Consider the following 15,548-nt stretch of genomic DNA (forward strand, 5'->3'; position numbering starts at 1 on the left):
TAGTTACTTCTCTGTAAAATGCTCTGCTTTGCAAAGGGGTTGAGATGCTGCAAGAAAATGGAAAGGCATTATTAAATGTAGCATATATTTGCCTTTCACCACTGATCTCAGTCATTGAAAAAGTATGTACAATTTAAAAATGACAACAATGTATTGTACAGAGCAAAAGATTCAATAACTTGGAATTAAGTCACTCTTTACGCGTGAAAGAAAATCATTAACAGGATAAGTGCGCAGGTAGTAAAAATTATGTGGAGTAAGGGTGGACTAAATAGAAAAGGCACTGAAATATCAGCTCATGCTCTGATAATTCTGGAAATACTCTTTATGTTTTCTATTTAAAATGGCAGAATTATAAATGGGACACACATATCATCCAAACCTCTGGAGAAAACAAAAGAAAAATAACATAATCCAGGTAGGAAAAGCCAGATGAGAAGGAAATACAGAAACATACAAAATAAAAAGTGTAAAGTGTGTAAAGCATGTAAGAACAACAATATTAGATGAAGCAATAATTCACAATGAGTTAAATTCTCCACGCACCATGTAAAATTATGTAACATACCCAAAGAAGCACTTTGAATTGAGAAGTAGCTGATTTATTTATTTTCCAGTATTTCATCTTAGAAAATGCACACCTAATAACTATGCAACAGCAAATGGTCAAGAAGAGGACGGAAGAGACAAGACCGTAGAAGAGACTTTAAGCAAATGTTCGTTATAAAATCTACAAGGATGTGGGTTGGACTTTCTCAGGAAATGACCCTACTGCACAGGAAGCTTCTTTCTCATTATGAAGGGTCTATCCAGAAGAGGCATTTCTCGTCAAAGGCATCTTTATTTTTCTTTGCATACCCAGAAGTGTGTACATCTATGTGTACTTGAAGACGTTTTCATCCATCTGTGGAGGAAGAGAGTAGAGCTTCTAAAAGTCAAAAAGCGTATCGGTAATCCTGGTAGCAAGTAAAGAAGTTCCTAATTACAGAACACCCAGACTTGATTTCTGCATCTATCAAAGAATAGATGCAGAATAGAATAGTCCTTACCTCATGTGTGGTAAGGACTGAATGTTAATTTATAGGAGGAATTTATAGACATGTAGAACAGTGCCTGGAAGAGAGAAAGCACAGTGCACATGTTTGCTATTACTACTTGTGTTTCTCAGTTGCCTCCTAACAGCAGAAACCATGTCTGTCTTATTCACATTACACGGAACTACGCTTAGCTCAGTAAGTATCTGTTAAGGAGTACACACACCTGCTATGAGGAAGACTGAGGTAGAAAAGGGTTCCTGTGTGGGGTGCCCAGGTAGGCAGGCCTCTGAGGAAGGCAGAGGAGAGATTCAGTAGAGCAAGAAAAATAAGCTGAGTGTGGTAGTGCTTGTCTGTAATCTCACCTACTCAGGAAGAGGAGGCGTAAGGATCTCAAGTTTAAGGCCAGCCCAGGTAAAGGTAGCAGTGAGATCCTGTCTCGAAAACAAAATAAAAACAAAAGAACTATGAAAATAGAAGAATGAGCAGGCACCGGTGGGTCATGCCTGTAATTCTAGCTACTCAGGAGGCAGAGATCAGGATTGTGGTTCAAAGCCAGCCTGGGGAAATAGTTCACGAGACCCAATTTTGAAAAAACCCTTCACAAAAAAGGGCTGGTTGAGTGGCTCAATATGTAGTTTGTAGGACCTGAATTCAACCCCCCAGTACCACCACCCCCACCCCCACACACAAATAGAAGAATGAAACCTGTTGAAATTGTTCTCTAAGAATGGGGGAGGAGGAAAGAGGGAGAAACATGGAGGCGGTAATCTAACTAAGATATATTGCAAGCACAGATGTAAATATTACAATGTATCCCCCTGTACAAATATTATATACTGATAAGTTTTTTTTAAAAAGCAAGGGCTGGGGGCATAGCTCAGTGCGGATCACTTGTCTAGCACATACCAGGCCCTGGGTATAATCCCCAGTACCTCAAAAAAAAAAAAAAAAAAAATATATATATATATATATATAAAACTTTGGCTTGTGGCTTTGAACCACAATCCTCCTGACCTCTCCTCCTGAGTAGCTAGAATTACAGGCATGACCCACCTCATTCTTCTATTTTCATAGAATTCTATGAATATATTTCATAGAATATATATATATATAACAAAGGGCACTGTTATCTGCCTTAGTAGTACCATTCTTTGATATCACAGTCCCAGATTGCTAGAGGTCTGCAGACCAGGAGACTGAAAGGAGGGGAACAGCAGGGGAGACAGAGATCATGTAAAAAAAAGGACAAAGTTGATGACATCAGGGATAGCTAAGGAATGCCAGCAACATCATTTTTCATTTTTCTTTTTTTTTTTTTTTTTGCAGTACTGATGTTTGAGCTCAAGGCCTTCACCTTGAGCCACTCTACCACTTCTATTTTTGTGATGGTTTTTTTTTCAATAAGGTCTGGAGAACTATTTGCCTAGGCTGGCTTCAAACCACAGTCCTCCTGGTCTCTGCCTCCTGAGTAGGTAGGATTACAGAGGTGAACCACTGTGGCCCGGCACTAGACCTTATTCTTACCCTACCCACTCTTTCCAGGCCCCAAATAAATGATGACAGGAGCCAGAGCTAGGCCTGATGTGCCTTTATTTCTTTCAGTTATGCTTGCGGCTGGAGTGGGGGTGGGGGAAGAGCCCATGACCTGGGCTCCCTGGTGACCAGGGCTGATGATACCAGCTGCCATAGGTGAGGAACCAAGCAAAGGTGCCCACTGCAGCACCCACCACCTTGTGAGTGTACTGGTGGAAACAGATGACAGTACAGAGCAGCAAGAAGTTCCAGAGGCCCAGCAGCAGCACATTGAGCAGGAAGACAAGGCGCAGGGGTGTGCCAGCCGGCAGCCCATGGGCCAGGTACTTGGCGAACACTGCTGCTTCTTCGGCCATGAGCAGGCAGCAGAAGGTGAGCAGGAAGGTGTGGGAGGAGACTGTGTAGCCCCGCCACTGGTGGCCAGCAGCCAGACAGCTGCAGCGGTCAGGCAGCTCATGGAGCAGCAGGCCCTGGGGTAGAGGCTCAAAGCAAGAACCAGTCAGGTCCTCAATGAGGAAGAAGGCCTGGCCGGCCCCTCGCCACAAGCTGCCCCCACCACCAGTCGGCTCAGGTGTCTGGCGGTCACTGCCACGCGCCGTGTAGCCAGGAACACCACCAGCAACACAAAGCCCCCCAGGAAGGTGCAGGTCCAGTCCCATGCGGAATTCACAAACTTTCTGTGGGCAGAGAAGAGGAAAGGCTGCTAAGACCCCCAACCCATCCTCCACCCTGGATTACTCTGTCCAGTTCTGCACATCAGCAGCGCTTCTCCTTCCCACACCCTTGACAGCCCCAGTCATTTAAACTAGTCCATCTCATGCCTAAACTTGGCCTTCTAGGGCCCACATTTCCTCTTCAGCCCTATTCCTGACTTGCCCTGTACCCCCAGGCTCTGTTCCCCTCCCCCTCCCCTGACCTTCTCAACCACCTAGCCTATTTTTAGTGTTCCGACTGGCAGGAGAACAGAAGCCCGAAGAAGGGAGCTGGGCTCTCAGAGTGCAGGGAGCCTGCTCCCAGGGCTTTGAGTGAACTCACATGTTGAAGAAGTTGCCGTGGCTAGCGAAGATAGTCCGAGAGTTGACATGGAACTGCAGAAGGGATCCGAAGATGACCACAGCTGCCAACCAGGCATGGTAGAGGCGCCGTAAGCAGGGGCTGCCCAGGAGGCGGGCAGCCTGTTCACTTCCAAAATACAGCAAGGCAGAGGCCACCCAGAGCAGCACCTTGACCAGGCAACCCAGCAGTGCCTGGATTTGGGCCCTAGCCCCCACCACCGCCCCCGCTCCATGTTCCCTCCCCTCCCCACTAACTGCCTGCTCTGCTGGGCAGCAGAGGAGGGGCTGATCCCCCCAACACTCTGCGGACAAGAACAGACAGTGACAGGTGTGGCAGATACAGGCCAGAGGCCTGATGGCAGCTGGCAAGCCACGGAGAGAGGTGGGGGGCAGTCAGGGGCCAGGATGGCGTGCTGCCACGTCAGCAGGGTCCTGGCCTTGGGTGTGTGGAAGTGTGTTCTGACAGCAGCCTGGGCCCTTTCCTGTTAGCTCTGTGTCCTCAGCTCCAGCCACGTTCTAATTCATAGCTCAGGGTTAGGCCTGCTGTTCAAGACTATTCTTGTCCACAGCCTGCTTGAGTCGCCTGCCTCAGTTTGGTCAAAGTCCCTCTACCGCTACCTAAATTCTAGCATGATTTTACTCCATAGAAAAATCACAGGCCATGAAGATAAAACTAAACCTTGGAAGTCATTAAAACAAATCTGTGTCTTATCACCAAAGTGGTCTGGTTGTTCTCCCTGGGTTCTGAGCAGCAAGGTGAGTGTCTACAACATTGTGTCCACCTCAGGCCCTGGAAAGCCTATTAGCTGGGATGTCCTTTCCAGTGCTATGAAGCCAGCAGCTTGCCCAAGCTCCAACTCCTGTCTGGATGGAGGAGGGGCTCTAAGGGGCTAGTTTGGTTGAAGACAGCTGTGCGAACTGGTGGTTGTGCAAACTAGATGAATATGTCAGGCATCATATCAAATGGGGCACTGTTTGTGTTTATGATGGGGTTTAACTCAGGCCCTTGCACTTGCTAAGCAGGCGCTCTACCACTTGAGCTGTGCCTCCCAACCCAAGGTTTTTTCATTGATCATGTATCACACTTTGTAAAAAAAGGATGTAATTCAAAATTAAAGAATGGAGGTGTAGCTCAAGTGACAGGGCATCTGCTTTTCAAGTGCAAAGTCCTGAGTTAAAACCCCAGTTCTACCAAAATAATAAATAAAATTCATTTTAAAAAACTTCCTGGGAGGAAAGATGAAGGAGGGGGTGAATTCAACTATGATAACTTGTCAGTACTTTTGTAAATGTTGCAATGTACTTCCAGTACAATAATGAAAAAAAATTTTCCTGGGCTGGAGGTATAACTTAAGTGGTAGAGCGCCTGCTTAGCAAGCACAAACCACTGAGTTCAAACCCCAGCACCTGGGGGGGGGGAGGGCGGGGAATTTCCTGTGAATGGGTGCTGGTGGCTCAAGTTGTAATCCTAGCTACTCAGCAGGCAGAGATCAGAAGGATCATGGTTTGATGTCAGCCCAGACAAATAATTTGCGAGACCCTATCTTGAAAAACTCCATTACAAAAAAGGGTTGGTGGAGTGATTCAAAGTGTAGACCCTGAGATCAAACCCCAGTACTACCAAAAAAAAAATTCCTGTGATCATAAAGCCCTACAAGTTAATTTTTTTATTTTACATCAAATTTCCATAATTATTAGTAGTACTAAATATATGATTAGGACAATCGCTTACATTTTGATGACTGTATTGGAAATGTTTCCTACTGAGGCGAATGGATAGTCCATGGACCCTTGATCAGATGAGGCTCAGTTTTATAAATTCCCTCTTAGTTTGGCACCCTGGAAGTAATACAAGTTCTATGTGAGCTGATAAAATGGGAAGGAGATCCGGCATGACAACTTCACAGTAAAGCTTTTTTGAGGAAAGAGAACACAGAGGCTGGGGATCTGGACAGTTACTCTTTTTTTTGGCAGTACTGGGGTTTGAACTCAAGACCTCACACTTGCTAGGTAGGTGTTCTTCCTGCTTGAGCCACTCCATCAGCCCTTTTCTGTGAGAGTTTTTTTTCCAAAATAGTGTCTTGTGAACTATTTGCCCAGGGCTGGCATTGAACCACAATCCTCAGGATCTTTGCCTACTGAGTAGCTAGGGTTACAGGTGTAAACCACTGGAGCCCAGCAGAGTTACTCTTTTAATATCACCTATTTGGGCCAGATGTGGTGGTATATACCTACTCCAGCTAAGGCAGGAGGACTAGTTGAGTCTGGACAACACAGTAAGACTCTACCTCAAAACAAAAAAGTCCCTGTTTGTGAAATAGGTACCCCTTTTACCTCTTGTGGTAAGTCCATCAGCACCCCTGGAAGTACGTTTAGAAAGCATGCATGACATGTTGTGGAGAAAGATCTAGATATAGTGATGTGAACTCCATCCGCCTGACTTTTAGTTTGTCTGAAGCCTGGGGTTCTGAGTGGGAGGCGTCAGTGTCTGCCAGTTTCTCTGGTTCTGCATTCATGGGCCACCTCTTCTAAAGTCTGAAATAGCTCCAGAGTAGAGCTAACGCAGATACTCTTAGGTTCTATCAGAAAACATGCTTATCTTCTGCTATCTCCACGTCTACTCTGATGCTAAGTTTCTGAGGCTGGTGGGGGAGGGCCTGTCTCAAGACTTGGTTAGAAAATAATTTTAATATATTTTTTTCATCTTGGGGCATCAAAGGGATGTTTTCTTCTATAGAGTAGGATAGCTGAAGACTTTGGTGAAACTATTTTCTTGAAGTAAGAAAACATAAGACTTCAGATAGGAAAAAGAACAAGACAGAAACACTGAGCTAGGTTCCCACAGACAGTTTAGTGGGGGAGCCAAAGCCAGTAAGAGGACAAAGGAGTCCTACTTCAACCTCCTTTCTTGAAGCTGCTGGTCTCCAGCAGGATAATCAGGACCCTCTGGGAAGCAGGGCCTGCCCCACGCTGGGCCCCATGCAGCTTCTGGGAACTCCTGCCTCTCACACAGCCGTCAAAACTCAAAGACCCAGGTATAAGAGACACAGTCCCCACCCCTGAAGGGTGCTGAGGAAACACCTCTCTCCACCCTGCCCTCTCCCGAAGACCTCCCAAGTGGCTTGAGTGACAGTCACACACTACCAACATACTAACATACAAATACACTGACAGAGACTAAGTCACTCACTCTCACACTAACCCACACATAAACACTCAACATACACACCTACATGCAAACACACATACACACATTGACTCACACACACAGATACACACACCTTCACACACTCAGAGACTCATACACCCTCACACAAAAACAAGTTCACGTTCTCACACATATATTCACCTACACATGCACACCCTCACACACATACACTCACACACACACACATTCACAACACTTACACTACCACACACATACACTCCAACACTTACACTCACACACAAACAAAATCACATATGCACCCACTCTCACACTCACTCACACACTCATTCATACTCACTCATACTCAAAAATAGACTCACACACAAACACACTCACAAACATACACATATACAAACAACACACATAGATGCCAACACACACACACACACACCCATACACACTCCGAAACACAAGGACTCCCTCATCCTCACACACTCACACATATGTACATACACACACTCACACACACCCACATTCACAAGGACACACACACACTTACACAGACAAAACAAAACACACAATTGTACACACTCATACACCAACACACACATACACATAAACAAAATGCCCCTTTATAATTAGTATTTATTCAAGTTTTAAATATAACAGGACTAATTATTGAAGATACAAGTTAAAAATAAGCTGTGCTTCTCAGGTGTATTTGTGAAATGATTGATATACGCATAATTAGAAATAAGAACAAGTAAGAAAAACTCTCTTCTTTAGCTGAACTATACCCCATTTCTTTTTTTCTTTTTTGGCTTTTTAATATAGGGTCTCACTATGTAGCCCAGGCTGGCCTCAAACTCACGATCATCCTACCTCAGACTCCCAAGTACTGGGATTACAGGCATGAGACACCAAGCCTGGCATATTCTTATTTCTTATAAGGGAATAAGCACCCAAATTGAGGGGAAATATATTGTATGTGAGGAACAATGTTTCACTACCTAGCCTTGCTTTTTCTCTTTTTAAAGACATGGAGTCTTGCTATATTGCCCAGGCTGGCCCTAAGTAGCTAGATTCAAAGGGCTCCACCTCCCTATTACCTGGGGTTGTGGAGGCATGCACCATCTTCCCCAGCAGCTAATTAACTCATCTGTTGCTGTTTTTGGTGCTGGGGATTGAACCCAGGACCTTGCACATGTTAAGTACACACTCTATCAGAGGTACACCCCAATCCCTCTCCCATTTCTTAAAGTCCGTAACTCTAAAGTAAATGATTGAATTCATCCTTTTTTCCCACTGATAGCTATTCTTCCCCCTTACCTTCCACCCTGCTGTGGAGACTCTCAAATGCACTAGGAAGAGAATCTTATCCAAGAGGTGACCCATAGGAAGAAATACCCAAACATCAGGAGTTTTAACTCCAAGGATGTTGACAGCCTTTTAAGCTTCACTCTAACATGTTCCTAATTTTTTAATAAATATTTTTAATGAGTGAAAAACCTGAAAAGTCACTTTCTCTATTCATTTTTTTGTTCCTGAGAGCATTTAGGAACTCAGTAACTTCAGCCCGGTATGGTAGTGCACACCTATAATCCCAACCTTTGGGAACTGGAGGCAGGAAGATAGTGAGTTCCAGGCCAGTCTGGAACAAAAAGAACAAAAATACCAAAAACTTTAATCATAATTACTGTTACTCAGTGAAAAAGAGTTTAAAACCATTCTGCCATCAATCTTTAAATATACACAAATTTAAAAATTAAAACTCAACCATACCTTTTTGTAAAAGTTGGCACAGCAGAACCATCTGTCTTCACATGACAATCTGGGCTATTTAGCAGGTTAACTGGGACTCTTCCAAATGGGCACGACTGAAATGATTTGAAAGACTGAGTAATCAACTGGGAAATGCAAAGACTTCACTACCACCACCTTCATCAAAGCAGACTGAAAGTGACTCACCCGTTTAGTTTTGTTAGTTTGTTTCAGGGGATTTCGATGACTTATTTCGGCATCTTGTGGTGGTATGTTCTCTCTAAACAAAAAGAAAGTACCCAGTTTTTCAAAGAATAATATTCATGTGTATTTCCATTTACTGTTAAACATGGTTACACTTACAAAAAAACTCTTATGTAGACATACTTACATAAATGATGAGTTTTCTTACCCATACAAAAACCTGGCTTTGGTAGCCTGTCCTCTGGAATCACAACCCATGTCCTTACTTTTGTAAATGTCCAACTGAACTGGAGAATGATTCTTGAACAGTAAACATTGTAGATGCTGTAAAAATTTCAAAACTGTGGTTAAATTTGTAAGGACATAAAAAGTACACAAAAAGTAATCTTACAGGGCTGGAGGTGTGGCTCAAGCCATAAGAGCGCATGCTTTGCAAGTGCAAAGCCCTGAGTTCAAACCCCACTTCCATCAAAAAGAAAAAGTAATCTTACACGTAAGAAAATTTTAAAAATCAATTTATAATAAATAATTGCCCTCCTGTAAGAAGACATGAAGATGTTATCAGGCAATTCTAATTACCTCTTCAATTCTCTTTATATAATTGTCTCCCTGGGATAAACAGCACACTCTGTTTCTATAAGCACAAAGCCATTCTCTTGCTTTGATTGAGTTGTTTTTAATGTTACCAATGAAATTTTGATTAGGCACAAAAGATAAGTATCAACAAGGTAGGTAAGATCTTTTTACTTCTAATAGTCTTATCTCATTTCCATTTGCAACTAAACAGATTTTGAGTATTCCATGTAAATATTAGTCCTACAAAAAGTTATTCTGAATCCTTTCTGCAGTACTATCTACCGTGGAAAAATATTAGCACACGTTAATAGTTACCTGATAAACCCTTCTTTTCCTCCTCTGAAAGCAGCTGTTTCTTTTGTAGGTTTAAATTACATATGGCAATTTCCAGCATTTCTAACGGTACTGCTCCACTTTCTACAGCTTTATGAAGAAGCAAAAAAGGATAATTGTCATTTTATAAAGCACTCTTCAGCCCAAACTCCAAATACGTATTTATTTCATCAGAGCCTAAGAAAAAATTTAGAACACTTAAGCAAAGATAATTGTCCCAAGACTTATGCATAAGATTTCATAGGCAAATAAGCAATGTCTCATTTCTCATGCATATAATCAACTCTCTTCTGATAACACTACGTATTCAAAGAGTTTCATTGTGTAATATGCAATTTACTATTTTGTATTCATTTATAAATTGTTCACTTTCAGAAGCAACAGAAGTTTAACAGAGCAATACAAAAGAAAAAGCAAAATCTAATTACAGCAGTTAGAAACAGGCAATTCTAGATATTAAAGTAGTCCTAAGAGCAACAGTCTCTTAGAACACACTGTAAGAAATATCATTCACAGAAACATTTAGTCATCAAGGCAAGGTTGACATCTTTGGCTAAAAGGATTTGTGTTTAAAAAAAAAAAAAAGTGATCAACTTTAGCTGTCAGACTTAGCTATTCCATTCCCTAAATACAAAATGACTGAACGATAATTACCTTTCTGATGACAGACTGCCAAACAAATTTTCTTTGAAATGCAAAATTTATCCTTTGTACTTGATTTATAAATTTTAAATGTACACATCATGCAAATATGGAGTGTTATCAACAATTACAGGACCCATGAGCTATAATGCCACACACTGGCACTCAGAGTAAAAAAGACGATTAAGAGATGACTTCTATTTCTAGTTTCTGTCAGTTTACAAGGTTTACAAATTTTAAAGAACATGAACATATTTGATAGTGGTTAAATCCACACATTTATTGAGAACAGCAGTAAAAGTTCACATAATAAAGAATTTTTAGACAGCAAATGAACAACTTAGATAAGAACTAGTAATTTGAGAGTTTGGTATTTTAAGACTCCCTTTGAAAATCTAATAAAAACTATGGAATACCCTCCACCTCTACAAAACACACACACACACACCAGACTGAGCAGAAGATTTCAGGGATGTTGCCTATTTCCTGAGAGCCTATCAAGTCTGTTCAAAATAATCATAATTTTGACCTTAAGGCTACTGCCACATTGCAGTGGCTTAAAATTTCTTTTTTATAGCTAACTCACTTTATGTATTCCAAAGATGTACATTTCACTGCTATAAAACAACAGTTTAAATTCTAAAAGTTATGTGTCTTTCATTTTACGATACTCAGTGAAGAAGCAACTCTTCTTTAGATGTATCCTGACTCTTATAGCACAAACACTATGTTCATGCTGATGTTCATTAATTAAAAGAGCTACTATAATGAATATTGTTTTTATGTTTAAGTAGCACCTCCATTTTCTCATCTGATCAACTTTTGCCTTAAATTTCCACTTCGAATATGATTTGATATTAGGACGTGTTAGTTTAGGATGCTCTTTTACTTCAAATGTGCATTTGACACCTTTCGATTACCTTGAGACAGTTCAAATTGTGCAAAAGATATATGCACAAAAGCACACTTTTTGCAGTTGGCTCTGGCCATTTGAAAGTAGTCACGTGCATCATCGGGCTCTTGCATACTGTAATAAAAACTCAGAGTCAGTCCACACTTTTTGGTTTTTTTTCAAAAAAAGACATAGCTACCTAAATTTGGTAGTGCTTCACTTTATTTTCCAAAAGACATGGAATTTGATTTCTCCTGTGTATAAAATAAAACAAGTTATTTTTAAAAAATCTTTTTAGGCAGAGTCTAAAATTTGTAGGTCTTTTTGAAACATGTACATAGAAAACAGTTTACACTAGTCCCTTTTCATGTAAACTAATTTACACTAAAGGCAAAAGTATTTGGCCAAAAAATATTAATTTGATATGCTTTTGTTTTCCCTCTTTACGATATAGTTACATATTATATAACATAGTCAAGCGAAGTTAAAATGCTAATACTTACGCTTTTAATTCAGCAAATCTCACTTGAATTCGAGCAAAACTCTCATTTTGGCCATATTTATCTGGAGGAAGTGTTTCGATTGCTTGACTATAACGACCAATTAATTTATTTAAAAGAGCATCATTCAGGGGGACACTATTTTTCTCTAACTTAAGCAAGAAATTCAACCAGTCCTCTGGGTTGTTCGCCATCATCATAATTTGGTTAGCAGTTCCTGAGTTAGCTGAATAAGGACAACAAAATATATCACAACAGAGATAAACATAAAACAATTCCAAACTGCATTTTTTCCTTCAAGTTATAGTTAAACAGTTATAATATCAGTAATAATTTTTAAGACAGTAACAATTCATACTAGAAAATCCTCCATCTATCATTTATTTCATGAAAAACTCAAAAACTTCTTGCTCTGGTCCTAACTTTCTTTACAGCCTTACCCAGTCAACATTCTTTCAGCATACCTCAAATTTACTTACAAAACCACCACAGAAAACCAGCTTTACAAAAGATTAGAAGCTGATAGTTATTTTCTTCTTCCTCCAAGTTACCTACATTTCTCTGAAAGGCCCTGATAATTTCCTGGTCTCACCAACACATAGCTAGCCTGATCTAGACCTTCAGAATTTATAGGACTTTTTGCAGCTGTCAGTTTTCTCTCTGTGGAATCCCAACCCGTAGAAACATCAAGAATAACCCTTCAAGCCAGGCACCAGTAGCTCCCACCTGTAATCTTGGCTAGTCAGGAGTCAGAGATCAGGAAGATTGCGGTTTGAAGCCAGCCAGGGCAAACACTTTGTGAGACCCTATCTTGAAAAAAAACCCATCACAGAAAAGGGCTTGTGGAGTGGCTCAAGATGTAGAGTTCAAACCCCAGTACTGCTAAAAACAAAACAAATAAAGGCATAGGTCAACAGCAAAGGCATTGGGACATGCGCTGCTCTAGGATACAGAAGAGACATCAGGAAAGCCACTGTAACTGGAACAGAGAGTAAGAAAGGATAGAAAAAAAAGGGCCAGGGGAGAAAGAGACCAATTCTTCAAATCAAAAATCCAGTGTTTGATGCTAAATTTATATGTAATATTAACATTGATAACATGTGCTCATTCAGAGTAAAAAAGGAATGGAAAAGAAGGCGTATCTACTGATGGCAGGCATATCAGCGGAAATAGCTAACAATAATGAAAGTACTAAGAAAAGTACCTGTAAGCACACTAATAAGAAAGATCATTTCTTTCTTTCCCTGCCCTCTTCCCTCTCTTTCTCCACCCCCCTTCCCCAGCCCTTTCCCTTCCTACCTCTCTCTCTTTCTTTGTGTTTTGAGACAGGGTTTCACTATGTGCTCATGCTGGCCTTCACCTTGCTGTACAGCCCCAGCTGAATAAGAGAACTAGAGATCCTCCTGCCTCAGCATCCTAAGTGCTGAGATGACAGATGGGAGCCACCAAGTCCAGATGATGTTTCATCTTTTTAAAACAAGCAGACAGTTGTGGACTAGTTCCAGACAAACAGGTTCAAATAAAGTGCACTCTGGTAGATAAGCATCAACGACTGAGAAATGTACATTATATTAACACAGAGGTTAACATCTACTTCCTTATACCTTACAGGACACTTTAAGTTAATTGCTTTTTTTGTTTTTGCTTCTTTAAAAACAAGAGGCTAGAGATATAGCGCAGTAGTACAACATTTGCTTAGCATGTGTGAGGTCGTGAGTTCAATACCCAGCATCGCAATGAATTATAAAAGGAAAAAAGAAAAAGCTTACCTGTAGTATCAGCAGAGACTTTATTCAAGCTTAGCTCATCAGTAAGATCTTCATTTTTAAAATCTCTCACTTTGCTCATTATGGAATCGATTGTCAATTCTCTGCCACTTAACTCCTCAGCCTCCATTTCTAAGTTGCAACTAGTTTTCTGGAAGATAAAGCATTAGTTTGGGGAACATATCTAAATGCAACTCTTTCTTAAAAAGTCTTAGTGGAGCTACGTGGACTAACATAATGGATCTATATGGCTTTGTAATCTGTCCGGGAAGGTTTCAATAGGTAAAATTACCTTTTCTTCCCAATGGCCTCTGTAAAGTTGCAATCCTGAAGTCACTGCACAACACAAAAATTTCTCCCTCATTTTAAACTTCCTTTCACTTTTTTCCAGAATTATGTCCTGTGGGCCATCTGCAAATTTTATCATTTAAAATATATACAGTGTTTGCCTGGATTCTGGTAGTAACATATAGACAGGAAGAATCCCTTTGGGAATGAAATTAACTGCTGCTCTAGTCATCTGCTTTATGTGCGTAAAGCTTCACAATGAATACTTTCAAAGCAGAACGTATACTGATGCTTGAGATTCAGCAGCTTTGTTCTTGTGTGGATTTGGCAGAATCAACGAACTACTGCCTCAGTCATTCTACTACAGAACTCAACTACAGTACTGAGCACGTGCTCATCTGCATAATGGTGGGTGGTGTTAGGTAAACGAAGTGTCTACAATCTTTCTTCCTGTCCATCTCATCTTTGTGATTCTCAAACATCAACAGATTCACTCGGGATCACTGCCTGCACTGTCACCTGTTCTGGAACTTGACAATAAAAAGGGGCGATAAAGTAGGCAGCAAGTTATCACCCACCCCTTAAATCAGGTTTGAAAGTCCAATGTCAGGACACCACCGCCTGTCCCAATTTTAAGCCAGCAGAGGAGGGTCTGTCCTAGGAGACAAATCTTCTGCGCCAGTGCCCGCCGCGCCTTCTTTCCAGCGAGGTCCACACGCGCTTCTTACTGCGGCATCACCCCACCCTCTAGATCGCAGAAGCCGCGAACCTTCCCTCCCCCGCCAGGTCATGTAGACGCGCCCTGTCGGCTACGCAGCTCTGTGCTGCCCCGCTTCGCCCCCACCCCTCTCCGGTCTTCGCTGCTAAAGAGCCCACATACCGGCCGCCGCCGCTCCTCGATGCGCCCGCGAGCCAATACTCGCCTCCAGGAAGCCGAGCGGAAGAGAAGAAAAGACGGAACCCCCATCTCTCTTCGTAAGCGCGTTTGAGTTGCTCCGCCGCTATTGCCGCGGCCTCCTATTGGTCAAGGTTAATCACGTGGGAGCGTCTGTGGTGATTGGTTCCTTGCGTCGGCGCCTCCCCGCCTCCTGCGTTCGGGAGCCTGACCCCATGTCTGTAGCCCCTGGTAGGGTGCTGGGTGGAGCGCGGCAGCTGCTTCCCGGACGCGAGTCGACTGTCTTTCCTGCTCCTCCAGTTTAAGCAGGCCCAATTTCTGCCAGGAGGGTGGCCACTCCCGGCGGAGATGAACATCGGGGCGGGAACAGCCGCTCACCACATCAAGTGCGTGGTGGGTCCTTCACCCCCACGCCACCCCGCGGCTGGGTCCCCAGCGCCCTCACTGCGGGCCTTAGGGAGGGCGTGGCGAGAAAAGACGTTTCGCGGCTCAGCCCTGCAGTCCGCGCAGGAATCTCGGTGCTTTTGTCATTGGGCTCCCATTGTTGTCTGGAAGCACCACCCTTGAGTCTTCCTTGCCTCGTCAAGCCAAGACCTTACTTACCCTGTGTCAAAATTCTCAGGTTCCGCCGGGATTGCTCTGCCGTAGTTCGCTCTATCAGCCCCTCTCCCTCCGGGGGTCCCAGTGAAGGGGACAGGTGTCCGGGTGGGGAGGGAGGGCGGCGCTGCTAAGTGGCTTTGTAGTGCAGAGCAGCGGTTTCTCTTCATCTGCGAGAGGAGAGGAGATGATCTGTGACATGCTGTATGGTAAGACCGGTTGGTTTGGGGATATGTGTAGGAAACTACAGCTGTCACCTGTGAACTTGCAGGCTTCCGTTAGAACCCTGTCATCCCCAGCTAACATGAGACCCTGTCCTCT

At 42.6% G+C, this 15,548-nt stretch overlaps 1 pseudogene; it reads right to left on the bottom strand.

Annotated features, from left to right (window-relative positions):
- Positions 1-580: 580 nt before the first annotated feature.
- Positions 581-13,571, bottom strand: LOC141421604 (fat storage-inducing transmembrane protein 1-like; annotated as a pseudogene).
- Positions 13,572-15,548: the final 1,977 nt, after the last annotated feature.

This window comes from Castor canadensis, chromosome 3 (assembly GCF_047511655.1).
Source record: "Castor canadensis chromosome 3, mCasCan1.hap1v2, whole genome shotgun sequence".
NCBI lineage: Eukaryota > Metazoa > Chordata > Mammalia > Rodentia > Castoridae > Castor > Castor canadensis.